Source organism: Sinocyclocheilus anshuiensis, unplaced genomic scaffold (assembly GCF_001515605.1).
Source record: "Sinocyclocheilus anshuiensis isolate Anshui unplaced genomic scaffold, SAMN03320099.WGS_v1.1 scaffold445, whole genome shotgun sequence".
Taxonomy (NCBI): domain Eukaryota; kingdom Metazoa; phylum Chordata; class Actinopteri; order Cypriniformes; family Cyprinidae; genus Sinocyclocheilus; species Sinocyclocheilus anshuiensis.
In genome coordinates, this window is record NW_015540852.1 from 419430 (window position 1) to 433623 (window position 14194).

A 14194-nucleotide genomic window follows, 5' to 3' on the forward strand; every position below is an offset into this window, starting at 1 on the left:
ACAGATCCCCAGTAAAGACCTTGTCTCCTAGTCGGCCACCGGGACAAGACCACAGGAACCAGTCGAGTCCTCTGCTCAATGTGACTTTGCTGCAGCCTGGAATTGAAATGCTGGTTTCGTCTGGCCAGAGGAGAACTGGCCCCCACGACTGAGCCTGGTTTCTCCCAAGGTTTTTTCTCCATTCTGTCACCAATGGAGTTTTGGTTCCTTGCCGCTGTCGCCTCTGGCTTGCTTAGTTGAGGACACTTAATTTCCAGCAATATCGTCGACTTGATTGCACAGATACTATTTAAACTGAACTGAGCTGGATGATGACATCACTGAATTCAATGATGAACTGCCTTTAACTGAAAATTGAGTGTTTACTATTGTCATTTTGCATTATTGACACAATATTTTCCTAATCAATGCTGTACAGTTGCTTTGACACAATCTGTATTCTTAAAAGCGCTATATAAATAAAGGTGACTTGACTTGACTTGACATGAGTAGGTGGAATTTTCACATTGATTTAACCACGCAATATAACAACTTTCTCAATCTCGTAATTTTGACTTTATTCTAAAAATATTATGGCACTAAAATGCTGCCATATTTACTAAATTACTTAATGCAACACACTCTTGACATAACCGCCTAAAATGCAAAAAGAAAGAAAGAGAAAAAGAGAGAAAGGGGAAAAATGCTTATTTTAGTTATTTAGTTTAGTAATTAATTTAATTTAATTTAATTTAATTCTCCGGGCCTTTCTTTTGGCAAAATCCTCCACAATGTCCTTGGTGTTTAATTTAAGGCTTTGTGTATTCTCAATTGAAAGAATGGCTACTTTCAATATTCTTTCAATTATCTTTCGATAAAAGAGAATTAAAATTAAAGACATAGAATTAAAACGGTAGGTGGAGCTGAAGCTAGATTTGATACAGTTGTGATAGTCTTTTCAACTAGCTAGCTACCAACTTCACACAGGTTTTATTATTATTAATTAAATGCAGCGTTTGCACGTAGTTTTAAAAAATGACGCAGTTCTACGACAGCAATATAACAAATGCACACAAGAAATTACCAAGCCCTGCACATGACATGCAGACAATATATTTATTTAGGCCACGAATTAAGAATTTGTTTCCTCATTTTAATTAAATGGTCCCCCTCAGCGGGCCCCCAATCAGCCTGCTTTGCCATATGCACATGCATACCCTGAATACCCAGACGCTATGCCCCTGCCTCAATTATTGCAAGTTGCCCAGGCCCTGAAGCGGCAAAGCTTCTCCACACCAGCACACAGCCACCACCATGTTTGACCGTAGGTATGATGTTGAAGAATCTTGCAAGGTTGGCCACTTCTAGCTTTACATTGTGGCAAGGTTTTTCCATTTTGAAATAATAGCTCTCACTTTGGTTCTTTGGACACTTTTAAATAGCTTTGTAACTCTTCCAAGAAATTTCTTCTTCATCATTACTGGAATTTCTTTCACCTTTGGCATAGTGTGTTATGGGATAAGACCTTTTTATCCAACATCTTGCTGTTGAAAAATGTTTTATTTAAGTTTAAATTTAATTGAACAGACAGTAATCAGGTTGATTCTAGTCCAGCTGAATAACCAGCACTCTCTAACACCTTCAATACTACGACTGAGGTGAGACCCTTGAGCAAGGCACCGAACCCCCAACTGCTCCCCAGGCGCCACAGCAATATGGCTGCCCACTGCTGCGGGTGTGTGTTCACGGTGTGTGTGTGCACTTGGATGGGTTAAATTCAGAGCACAAATTCAGAGTATGGTTCACTATACTTGGCCACAAGTCACTTCACTTTACTTTTTAGGGAACACTATTATGTCTTTTTTAGGAAGTACTAAATCAACACAGAAGCTTTTTAAAACAGTTTTATATGTTGGTATTAAATGAATTATATTACGTTCAGATGTTGATAAAGGGGGCTTGGTTTTAACCTTGTTGGGGTTTTTAATGTTGCCATATTTATCCAGGACATTGTTGTTCTTTGTCGCACATGTAACATATTGGAAAAAGCCTGGAAAAAAACACCTCAAGTTTACGATGATTAAAATCGCACAAGATTTTAAAAACCTGAGCTCCAGGTGTTCGTTGTAACTGTTATTGAATAGATAAAGCAGCTCTAGATGCATTACTATCAGGAGGAATGCCCACTACACACAGTATAACATTGCCAAACTTGAACTCCCTTGAGAGAAAAAAGGTCTCAGACTTAGACAGAGGTACCTCTACACTCAATCTTTAACCTTGTGGTTAAACTACAAAACACCACAGCATTCAGCATCAAGAATGCAGCCAGTGTTCTGACCTATAATACTAATAATATATCAGCTTGTGCTACCAACACTATATTCGCATTGTTTTAAGGGTAGGTTAAGGGTTTGGGTAGGTATAGACGTTAATAAAGCCTCAGACCACATGAATATGCTGCTAGTAGCACAATCTAATGGGTAGTATTTTTCATTGTCAAATTGTGCTGCCTACGTTTTAACGGGAGGTAGCACAATCTGAGCAGGCAGCAAAAATAGTCAGAACACTGGTTTCTTTCACTGTATATTGTGGGCATCATACGTACCTGATGAACACACAGATGCCTCTTCCTTTGTCCTTTCCAAAGGGCTCGCCTGGTCGACCTCTGTCTAAGAAAACTAAGAAAACTCTGTCTGTAAAACTCCCCCATGTCTGTCTCTTCTCCGATGTCTCCAGAGTCTATCTGAGTTCCGTTTCAGCTCCTCCAGCAGATCCACCATTGGATTTAATTCCACAGGCTGAGGTGAGTTCCCAAATAATAAATATCCAAACAAAAATTTGCAAATTGCCATTGGGTAGCCTCACTGTCAGGCCACCAACAAAACAAAAACATAAAAAGAGAAAAAAGCCAAACAAACTACATCAAACTACAAACGTGAAGACGTGCAGCCAACGAGTCCAGGTCGCAGCCAAGCAGCACCACCGGACAATTAGAGAAAAGTGAAAAGTGGAGCGGTTTTTGATATCTATATATATATATTTTTTTTTTTTTTTTTTTTTACAGTTTTTAGAGTATATTTTAATTTATTATTATTTGTTACTTGTTGAATTTATGTTTTTAAAAAAGACCCCATAGAGCATGACTTAATATCACAAGGGTTGGAACTAAACTCTGCATGACGGTTGGCCTCCAGGAACTGAGTTTGGCACTCCTACACTAGTGTGACCACCAGGATTGAAGTTGCATTCTGGAGGGAATTAATGAAATATATTATTTTCCTTTCTCACATGACAGGTTGTAAGACATACCAAAATATATAAACATTGTTTTTTTTATAACGTTTATTTGTTGTAGTTTTTATATATTTTGAATGTCTTATATTCATTATACAACAGAAGCAACATCACAAAATAAATCAAATGATACAACACTATCACTAGTTGAAAAGTATTTATAGCACAGATCCTGCTAAATTGTAATGTAGACACATGCATTTTCTGTAAAGCTGCTTTGAAATCGTGTGTATTGTGAAAAGCACTATACAAATAAATAGAATTGAATTGAATATTTTATTATATGAATAGTCCAAAAAATGAAAATAAAAAAGAGGTTAGAAAAACTATACTGGTAACGCAGTCCCCAAAGTAAAAATTAATTGGAAATACATCTGCAATGAGTACAAAATGTGTCTGCATGGGGATGAAATTTATAGATGGATGTCTTTGGATACATCAAAATACTGGCTGACATGATAACTACCAGTCTCCAGAAGTACTTACTGTTGTTGCACAATTCATACTGTTACATATATTTGTAATAATGTCACATCAATACTGTTAGTTTATAATTATACATATGTACTTGTTTCATAAGTAATACATTTACTGAGAGGCAATACATTTATATATTTTTACTTTCTTAAGCCTTCTACACTGCACGATTTTAGCAATCCTATAAGATCACTGCAGATCACACTGTGCGACATGGATCTGATGAACTTGGGTACAACATGAATGCAGACTGTACGATGATGACACCTACTGAGTTGTAAGCTACGACGCACGTTACTATTGAACAATAAAACGTCATCAGCATGCACTAGTGGTAAACAAAAAGAGCATGAAGTTTTTATGTGTTCTGAAAAAAAAAAGTGGAAGTGGTGAAAGACGAAGGGATAAGAGCTCGAGGTAAGCAGTTTTATGTTTTAGCTCCATGTCGCGTTGATTTCATGTTGCATTTTTATTGGCTGGTCAGTAGACGTAGGTCGTAGTAGCAAACACACTGTGCGATGATCATGGTGAATTTCTGACACTCAGAAAATGATCGTCGGCTATCTTTGGCCACAAGACCATGACAATGGCCGTCTTTGAACCTTTCTCACTGTACGACATAGGACCACCGTTTAGGAGCCACAATCACAGAAATCGCCACAATTGTTTCACGATGCCAAACTTTCGTCTGGAACAGCCGAAAATCGTGCAGTGTGTAGAAGGCTTAATATTTAATATTGCACAGGGGTATACTCACTTCTGTCGTATACCGTATTTAAAGGCTATTAGGGCTGGATTAAATTTCAACTGGTTCAATTTTAACCGATTCTCATTTTGCTGAACCAATGTAATTGCTTAAATCCCAATAATTTGTTTTCAGTTGATGAATGAACAAAACTTTGTAGCGTTCCTCTTATTCAATAAATAGCAATACGCTTTGTGCTTTTTTTCTTTTGTTAAGAAAAAGTCTCTTTCAAATACTTTCCATTTTATTATGAATTTCAAATAATAAACACAACTTTGGTGTGACAGATTGCTGTAGTGCCTCAGTTCAAGTGGCATGTGAACCAATCATCTCTGTCTCTTTACTACTAGACATAAAACAAGAACAAAAATATTGTACAACTTACTGAAATCTGTATCATGTCTCATATTTATGTCATTACAAAGCTAAAAATTAATGTAAATCTTCCATTACTGTACCGAACACATATCCCAATTAATCAATATACAACTGAATCGTAATTGGAACTAAATCGCAAGCTTGTGAATCAAAATCTAAGCATGAAATTGGTGTCAATACCCAGCCCTATAACATTTACTGGTGTTCCCCCATCCATGCAATCCTGCTGCTAAACAATTAACATTTTTAGTAACAATTTTCCAGACAAAATCAAGAAAATTGCAGACCTGTTATGGCCTGCACTTTGTCAACATCCAGCTGTCTTTTTGGGGGGCCCCTCTCCCAGATTTCTCTGTCAGGGTGGACTCTGTGAGCAGTTCCTTTGTGAACACCAGAACAGCCAGCTCCTGGGCAAAAATGCGAGATCTGTTCAGCTGCTGGAAAGCCCTCTTCGAAACAGTTACTGCACTTTCAGCCAGAGTGGGAGAAAGAGAGAGTCAACTGACAAATGAATACATAGTTGGGAGATCTACCTATGAGGAGTAAATATTTCCAATATGAAAATAATTTGATTAAATCAAGCTTTTTTTTGAAGAATACTGCTAGTAGTCTGTATGTTCCACTATGGAGTGGTGTGGTTAGGTGTGCGCAATATACCAGTAGACAGAAAACAGGAGAACTTTGACAGCTGGTTAAAATTTTGGACTATCTGTTGATAAACCTCGCCAGTTTAAACTTTCCAATTAATTTTAAGCCATTTAAATACAATGTGAAAGGGACTCAATTCATTACTTGCTCGCTGTTCTGACATATGGTTCATTTTAATATTGATTCATTTTACATGATTACAAGTTACATGGTGGAAATTCAGCATTCTAAACATCCATGAATTAATAGCCCTTAATTGTTACATACCATTTCAATTTCATTGACCACAGTATTATAGGCAGATGACACTGCCGATGAGGGGGTCCCACCAGGTGAGGGAATCAATGACCGGACACACTGCACACACGCCTTCATTCATTTAATCATTTCTGTGAGCTCTATGTGACAACAAGGGGGAAAAAGGTAAGTTAGTGTTGTTTGACTAGTAAGAACTCTGCTTCTGTGGCACATGACAGATGGATGAAATGTAAAAGCCAGCATTACAGGGATAATGGTACTAAAGTTCAGTACAGGGCAATCATGCCTATTGTGGGACTTTGTACTGTAATGTCAACCCCTCCAGTGCCAACCTGAATACCTATCACGAAGGCATGTCATGATTTCTTCATCCATTTGGGGCAGCATTTTCTGTCCAGTGTTAGCATCCTTTATCTGCCAACAAACAATGAAATACAAGCACATGGAAACTTTTTAGTCACATATCATGTTATGTGTATGATACAATAGAAATTGAAAAAAAGTCATAGGAAAGAAACAGAAAACTAACAGAATTAATGATGCAAAAATATTAATTATGCTATAAAATAGCAGCAGGCCTTAACGCTAAGGACTGTCTAATGACGGCGGATCTTCTAAGCTGCTCCAGCAACAGACGCAACCTGGAAAACTGTCGGTATGGATTTTTGCAGCTAGCTCCAGCAATTAACGATTAGGGGGAACAGTTAATGTAGAAGACCATGAAAGTTTTATCATAGGTAGAATGCAAAATGTTTCAATACAAGCATTTCAGTCAAATGTAATTTATGCAATATTTCAAACCTTTAACCGACTTGGGAAAATCAACCCATGGCAACAGTTTAAAAGTAGCCTAATTCTGTGGAAAAAACGTGGACTTGGCAACCCTGCATCCAACAAGAGCTACTGGAGTCAGCTTTGACTGATCACAGGTCGAGAATAAGGAGAGATGACTGACAAGACCATGCTGGAGTATTTGCTGCTCAACAGATTCTGAGCTCATTGACAAATATCTGATCTTGTAAGATGTGCTCCTTATACACAGAGTGCGTGTGATCGCAAAATCGAAAGTGAAAGTAAACGGCGCAAACGCTCAATCAAAAATATTTAAATACACCGCATCCTGAGAGCATAGAGTGCGTGTGATCGCGAAATCGAAAGTGAAAGTAAACAGCGCAAACGCTCATTCAAAAATATTTCGAAATACACCCTCCCTGATGCGCCAAAATTATACACAATATTAGAATGTTTAAAGGAGTGGGAAATTATTTTTCACGTGCGGTGCCAGTGATGATGCTTTTACGTCCGTTTCGGAGAACCAGAGGACAAATATATCAATCAATCGCATGGCACTGAAATGAGGCACCGAAATCTGCGTTCGGATTCGGTTCTAGTACATACCGGTTACATAGGTACCGGTGCCATATTGGTACCGGTTTTCGGTACCCAACCCTATTAACGATTAGCAATTAATCAGCAAAAACGAGACATCGGTCGACCTCTAGTGTGTACTAGTTGCCAAGACAAGCATTTTGACATAAATTCCATTCAAGCGCAAGAACATATGAAAGATAATTCAATTTGGCAGTTGCGGGCTGGCTGAGACCTGGCTGTGTGTACATGCCTCAGATATGTCACAAAGAAAACATCTCACACAGCGAAACTACCTAATTGTGTTCTCTTTTTCATTTTCTTGCACTTGAATGTTTAAATTGGCAAGGCTTAAATGCACACAAATGATCAATAACTGTAAAATTATTTCATTAAGAAAACACGTTCACTTCATTTATAATAAGACAGTAGTGTCATTATTCAGCACAATTCTGTTCAAGTTTCTCTCATCTGATAGTGTTAGTGCAGTCAAATCAACAATATTGCTAAATGTAAATTGTCACAGTCTAACTAAGCCAAGGGAGCCCAAACCCCATCAGGTGACAGATATCAAGCGTAGCGTTAGTTCTGGCAGGTCACATTAGTCAAACTCGCATCAGCTGACTCTCAGCTGATCCCCATCTACCTATAGGAATACGACACCTATCTAAGCATTCATATATAAGGTCCCTCAGTATTATCAGCAGTTTTCGCATTGCTCAATAGCTAATTACCCTCCTCCATCCCCAGCTCCTCCTCTGTCAGTCAGGATTCAGCCTTCTGATTATCCTTTGAATTAGACTAATTCTAAAATGTGTACATAAAATTATTGAATTTAACGATATCTGCAATACATTTATGTTGGTTCTGTTCTGTTTACCCTGGGGGGGTTATCGCTGCTCTCCCTGCTCTCATCCATGCTAGGCTGCATGGATGCGCAGGGAGTTCTTGCCCAGAACGGAACCATACTGCCAATCCAAACTGTATGCTAATTGTCAATCATCTTTGACGATAGTGGTCCTGACAGAGATGGACAAAAAACCTTTGGAGAAAGTCAACATGCCTTTCTCTGGGTTGAGGTTATACCAAAGTCTTCATCCAAGTCATTGGCCCGAAACTTTGAAAAAAATGAAAAGAAATCTATGAAAATCAATAGAGAAAGAATTTGTATACGAGAGAGTACATAGATAACAGATTAGAAAAAAATATGACTTACCATTTCAGGACTCCCTATGTTTGTAGCATTATCAGAACTGGTGTGATGATCTGGACGGAGTGGGCTCGCTATGTTTGTGGCCTCATCAGAACTGATATGATGATCGGAGGTGAATGCCAGGGGTCTGGCAGCCTTCTTAGTCTTTGCCTGCTTTATCTGCACAAAACTCTTAATAAGGCATCACTAAGGAAAAACATCAAACAAGCATAAAAAAGGATGCTAGTTTCACAAGTGGTGGGTGAGGAGAGACTCCTCATATGATAGTGAAGCACTTTGAGTGTAGAATACTATATATTGAAGTGCTAGGCACTTTATGTGAATGGATATTATGAATCGAATGGATTCAGTACAATTCTTTTTTTTTTTTTATTCAAGTCCTGTTTATAAAGCATTCAAACTATAAAAATGTAGCCAAATCCTCAATAAGACAGTATGCATTACACTATGAAGACATTGTGGAAATTCATCCTTGGAGCTGGTGCGCTGATCTTGTGTGTCTAGGCCCCTGCTCTGAGAAAGGAAATTCTTCAGTTTTTGTAACATCTGGTCTCTGGCTGCCTCTTTTATCTTGGTTTGCTTCGCCAGAAGAAAATGTAACGTTATGTAGCAATAAAAAAAAAAAAGTTTGTAATATCTTCACAATGTCCCATTCATGCTGACATACTGCAATTTGTTGCAAGGTTTTTTTTCTGATTTGAAAATATTTTGGCAGCAGTCACAATGAATCAGTCCAGCCAAAGCTTTATTTGATCATTTAATGTGATATCTGAGATTACTGCTGTGCTGGAGATGGCAGCTTGACACAGTTTATTTAGAAGCTTAATGTGATTAGAACAGTGTGAATAAAAATGCTGCATATCTTTTATGAAACTCATAACTTCATATTCTTTGGCTTTTTTATGAAATGGCCTTCCAATGAAAAAAACATTCCAGTGATCTTTGGTGGATTTACTTCAAAAATAATCAAGCATCAATATTAATCAAACCTATCGCAACAGGCACATAATTGTTAGCTTGAAGAACACAGATTAACCATACACTGTCAATCGTGTAATTACTGTGTTCATGTTTAATCAGTCAAAACGTGTCTATCTGTTTATTATTCAGCTGCAGCAAAACATGTAAGGCACTGATTCTCAAAGTGTGGTAGTGGTACGCGGGGTTCCCTCTATTCAGAGGAATCACTGAATGAAAAAAAATTTATGTTAAAACACTTTTTAAAAGTTTGCAAGGTGGCTAAATTATGAAAAGGTCAACAAAACTGCTATCCTAGCTTCAATCTGGCAAGAGAAGTGTGGATCAGGAGGAGAATGTTTCAAGCACAAGAACTGAAGAGAACGAGAGTGAACCGAGTACAGGTGCTAACAATGATTACTTTGGTAGTGCTGGTGAAGTCCCCATAGCATCTGCTAGCAGCAGCAAACGATACAAAACAGTGCGAAATTACGACTCGAACTACATCAAATTTGGTTTTATTTGGAGCGGGGAAGAGAAAGAGTCCAGGCCGCAGTGTGTGGTATGTGGCAAAGTTCTTAGCAATGAATGTATGAAACCGTCGCTTCTCAAACGGCATCTCACAACCAAGCACACGGCGCTTAAGGACAAACCAGTGGATTTTTTTTTTACAAAAACGTAATGAACTGAAGCATTCAAAGTCCACCATTCAATCCTGTGGTACACCCATAATCAAAGCACAGGAAGCTTCATATCGTGCCAGCCTCCAGATCGCCAAAGCCGGTAAGCCGCACACAATTGGGGAACAACTGTGTCTACCTTTAGCCAAAGAGATGACACGCATCATGTGTGGAGAGAAAGCTGCCAAAGAGTTAAACTTGGTGCCACCAAGTGTCGTTTTGAACGACACTGTGTCACTGAGAATAAAAGACATGGCTGATGATGTTAAAAAGACACTGATTGAGCACATTAAAAACAATATTTTGCCATCCAGCTTGACGAGACTACAGATGTCGCAGATTTGGCCAATTTATTGGTTTACGTGAGATATGAATATGATGGTGCAGCTCAGGAGGACTTTATGTTCTGCCAGTCACTTGAGACCAGAACTACAGCAGAGCACATATTCCGGGTACTGGACGCGTTTATCCAAGAGAACAGTCTGGACTGGAAAAAGTGTGTGGGAGTGTGTACAGATGGCGCGAGGGCTATGACAGGTCATCACAGTGGAGTAGCAGCTCGCATCTGAGAGTTGGCACCTGGACTCACTGCAGCATCCATCGTGCCAGCGCCTGCTGGCAGTGAAGAAGATGCCTGATGAATTGAAGTCTGTGCTGGACTCTGCTGTGAAAATTGTGAACTTCATTAAGGCCATACCGATGAATGCTCGCTTATTTCGTGTGCTCTGTGAGGAGATGGGAAGTGAGCATGTCCAACTCTTGCTTCATACTGAAGTAAGGTGGCTATCAAGAGGAAAGGTGCTTTTGAGGCTTTTCGAATTGCACAAAGAGGTCCAGATGTTCTTACAGGACACAAATTTCCCCTTGTCAGACATTTTTGAGGATACTGTGTGGCTCAGTCAGCTGGCATACTTGTCTGACATTTTTTCACGTTTAAACTAACTGAATTTGGGACTACAGGGACCCTCCATCAATGTCTTTGACGTGCAGGAGAAAATCAATGCACTGCTGAAGAAGTTGGAGTTGAAATCAAAGTCAAGACAGGTGATGTTTCAGCTTTCCCTGCTTTGGAGAGTTTTCTGTCTGACAATGAACTGATGCTTGATGATGGAATCAGGGAGAACATCGCTGCACACCTTGTGTCGCTCAGACAACAGTTCCGTGATTATTTCCCAGTGATGCATGAAGCTGAAGCTAGCAGCTGGATGAGAAACCCTTTCGGCATCGACACCTCTCAAATGACTTCAGAGGACTTAACTGTTGGTGAGCAGGAGAGTTTAATAGAGTTGTCTTGTGACGAAACATTGAAGGCAGCTTTCAGAAAGCAGACATTGTGAATACCCTGTGCTTTCCGACAAGGCCGTGCGCTTTCTCCTTCCTTTTGTAAAGTGTAAAGTGATGTGACATGTGGCCAAGTATGGTGACCCATACTCGGAATTAGTGCTCTGCATTTACCCATCCAAAGTGCACACACACAGCAGTGAACACACACAAACCGTGAACACACACTCAGAGCAGTGGGCAGCCATTTATGCTGCGGCGCCCGGGGAGCAGTTGGGGGTTCGGTGCCTTGCTCAAGGGCACCTCAGTCGTGGTATTGAAGGTGGGAGAGAGCGCTGTACATTCACTCCCCCCACCTACAATCCCTGCCAGTACGAGACTCGAACCCACAACCTTTGGGTTATGAGTCCGACTCTCTAACCATTAGGCCACGACTTCTCTAACCATTTTGCGACCACGTATCTGTGTGAGAAAGACTTCTCTTCACTTGATGTCATAAAAACAAAGTACAGAAGCAGGGTGGATGCTGAGCTAAACCTGAGACTGAAGCTGACCTCCATTGACCCAGACATCGCAGGACTGTGATCACAGAGGCATGCACACCCATCACATTAAGCTCATGCAAGTTGTCACCAACATGAAGTATGTGTGTTTTAATTAAGTACAGTTGTTATTCTTAATGCTCTTCCTCACTTTTGTTTTATTCTTATTTTCTCTCTCTCTCTCTCTCTCTCTCTCTCTCTCTCTCTCTCTGTGTGTGTTTCTGTTTCAGAAAGTAGTTGTTGTACAAGTTTTGGAAGCAAGAAAGGCTTCGGTTGACATTAATACAATTGTTATGTTACAGCTCTTATTGTTACTCGCAGCTACACATACAGTATATAGACTGTTAATTTTTTTTATCAAGTACTGTACATTTTTTACTTTACATTTAAGTACAGTACAGTTTTATTTTACTTTTTAAGTTTTAGTTTTTATTTAACATTTAGGCACAGTACATTTTAATTTAATCATTTAAGTTTTGTATTTACCTGTATGTAAGCACAGTGCAGTGATAATTTTAAAACTGTATTTACAATGTTTAAAGTGGCAGACAATAATAAATATTCTTATTAGGAATAAAACTGCCTCGTTTTTTAACTGTGCATAGCTGTAGCTGAATAATTAGGCCTACGCTACTGTATTTTAACGTTGGTCATTATGGTGGTACTTGGAGAGCCAAATATTTTCTGAGGTGGTATTTAGTGTGAAAAGTTTGAAAACCACTGATTTAAGGGATTACCTTGAACACTGTATTTTTTTATTTTACTTTTATGAGTCTTACTGGTGGACTTTCTATGTGAGGGAGATCTCTAGTTTGGACTTTCTATGTGAGGGAGATCTCTAGTTTGGACTATGCATGAAATGCATATAGTGTGTATATCGCTCCATAATGCTTACAATCCCCCAATCTGAGTACACATATAGAAAAACAAAATACTACTCCTCGGGAAAGAAAATGAAAAATTAACATGAGAATCCATCCGTTTTTCTACAAATGAGCACAGTTGTGGACTACCTGAGGTACAGTGTTTAGTACGGGACTCTGATGACAAGTGTACAGGAGATTTCGGATGCGTAGAGAGGCTCATATTTAACATTACATGCATGAAATCAATTTTTAATTTAGAAAATCTTCTGGCAAATTAAGAAAATACTGTCACTATGAGATCACATTTTCAATAATAAATAAAGACTTGTCTAATCCACTCACCAGCCTTGCTTTTTTAGCCTCCAACTCATTGTTGGTGTCCAACATTTTCTTTTTGATGCGAACAGCCCTGCTTTCATCCTTGTTCCATATGTCTTTTCCCAAAAGGAATAAAAAAATGTTTCGAGAAGAGGTCTTTGAACAAATCTGATATAACAAGTGTAAAGAAGTTTACACTTGCAAGCCTACACCTGCTACCAATAAAGTGACACAATAGCGCAATTAAATCAGGGGTTAAATAAAAATATATATATTTTGACTGAAATTTTTTCCTCGGCCAAACCCCATTCCACAGCCATACCTGCCACACACCCAGTTTAAGGGCAGTTTTTTTCTTCTTGTAATTAGCCGTGTTGGGGGTAATGCATTACAAGTAACGTGAGTTACGTAATCAGATTACTTTTTTCAAGTAACGCATTACTTTTTAATTTACAAGAGAATATCTGAGTTACTTGGTAATCATGAATCACTGATTCACTAGATTCGTTTAAACACGCACTTTGAATGAAACACCGCTGTTTGCTTTTAGAAATGCACAGCGGCTGAGCTGTTATTTTATTTGGAACTATTTTTGTTGACAAAATAGAGCAAAATCAGGCAGTAGTCTTATAGTCAGACAACATAAGTCTCTTAATTTTAAGTTCTTGTTTATTGAGCTGTTGTATTAAATCAATATCACATTTGCAAACTCCCTTAATAATCTTTAAAAGCTGTCACTCTCAGTTTATTGCGATCTGTGGGTCAACAGAAAATGGTCTATAAGAGAGTGCGCGAGCGAGTTCTCTTTCACTTTAAATAAGCAAGACTCAAAAGCACGTGCAAATTATACATTCCGTCATCTGTCATCGTGTTGTAAGCGCAGAATTCAACTGTGGGAATGAGTAGAATTATTATTAATAGCCGCAATCCTGCGCCGAAATTCAAGACCTGCTATGTGTTGTCTGCTAATAACCCGACTGTGAATGATGCGAGCGGCGTTATGTTGTCAGTGAGAAGCTGCAGCCGTGGCGCCATGGCGGTGCTGCAGGTTTTTCAGGCGAAGCTCCTGCATGCGGCGGAGGGTGGAGCCCTCACGGCGGAGGCCATTAAGGATCTGCGCGCGGCGACGGACTTCACGCTGATGGCGACAAAGCGAGCGGCCCAGGCCGTGGGTAAGGCCATGGGTT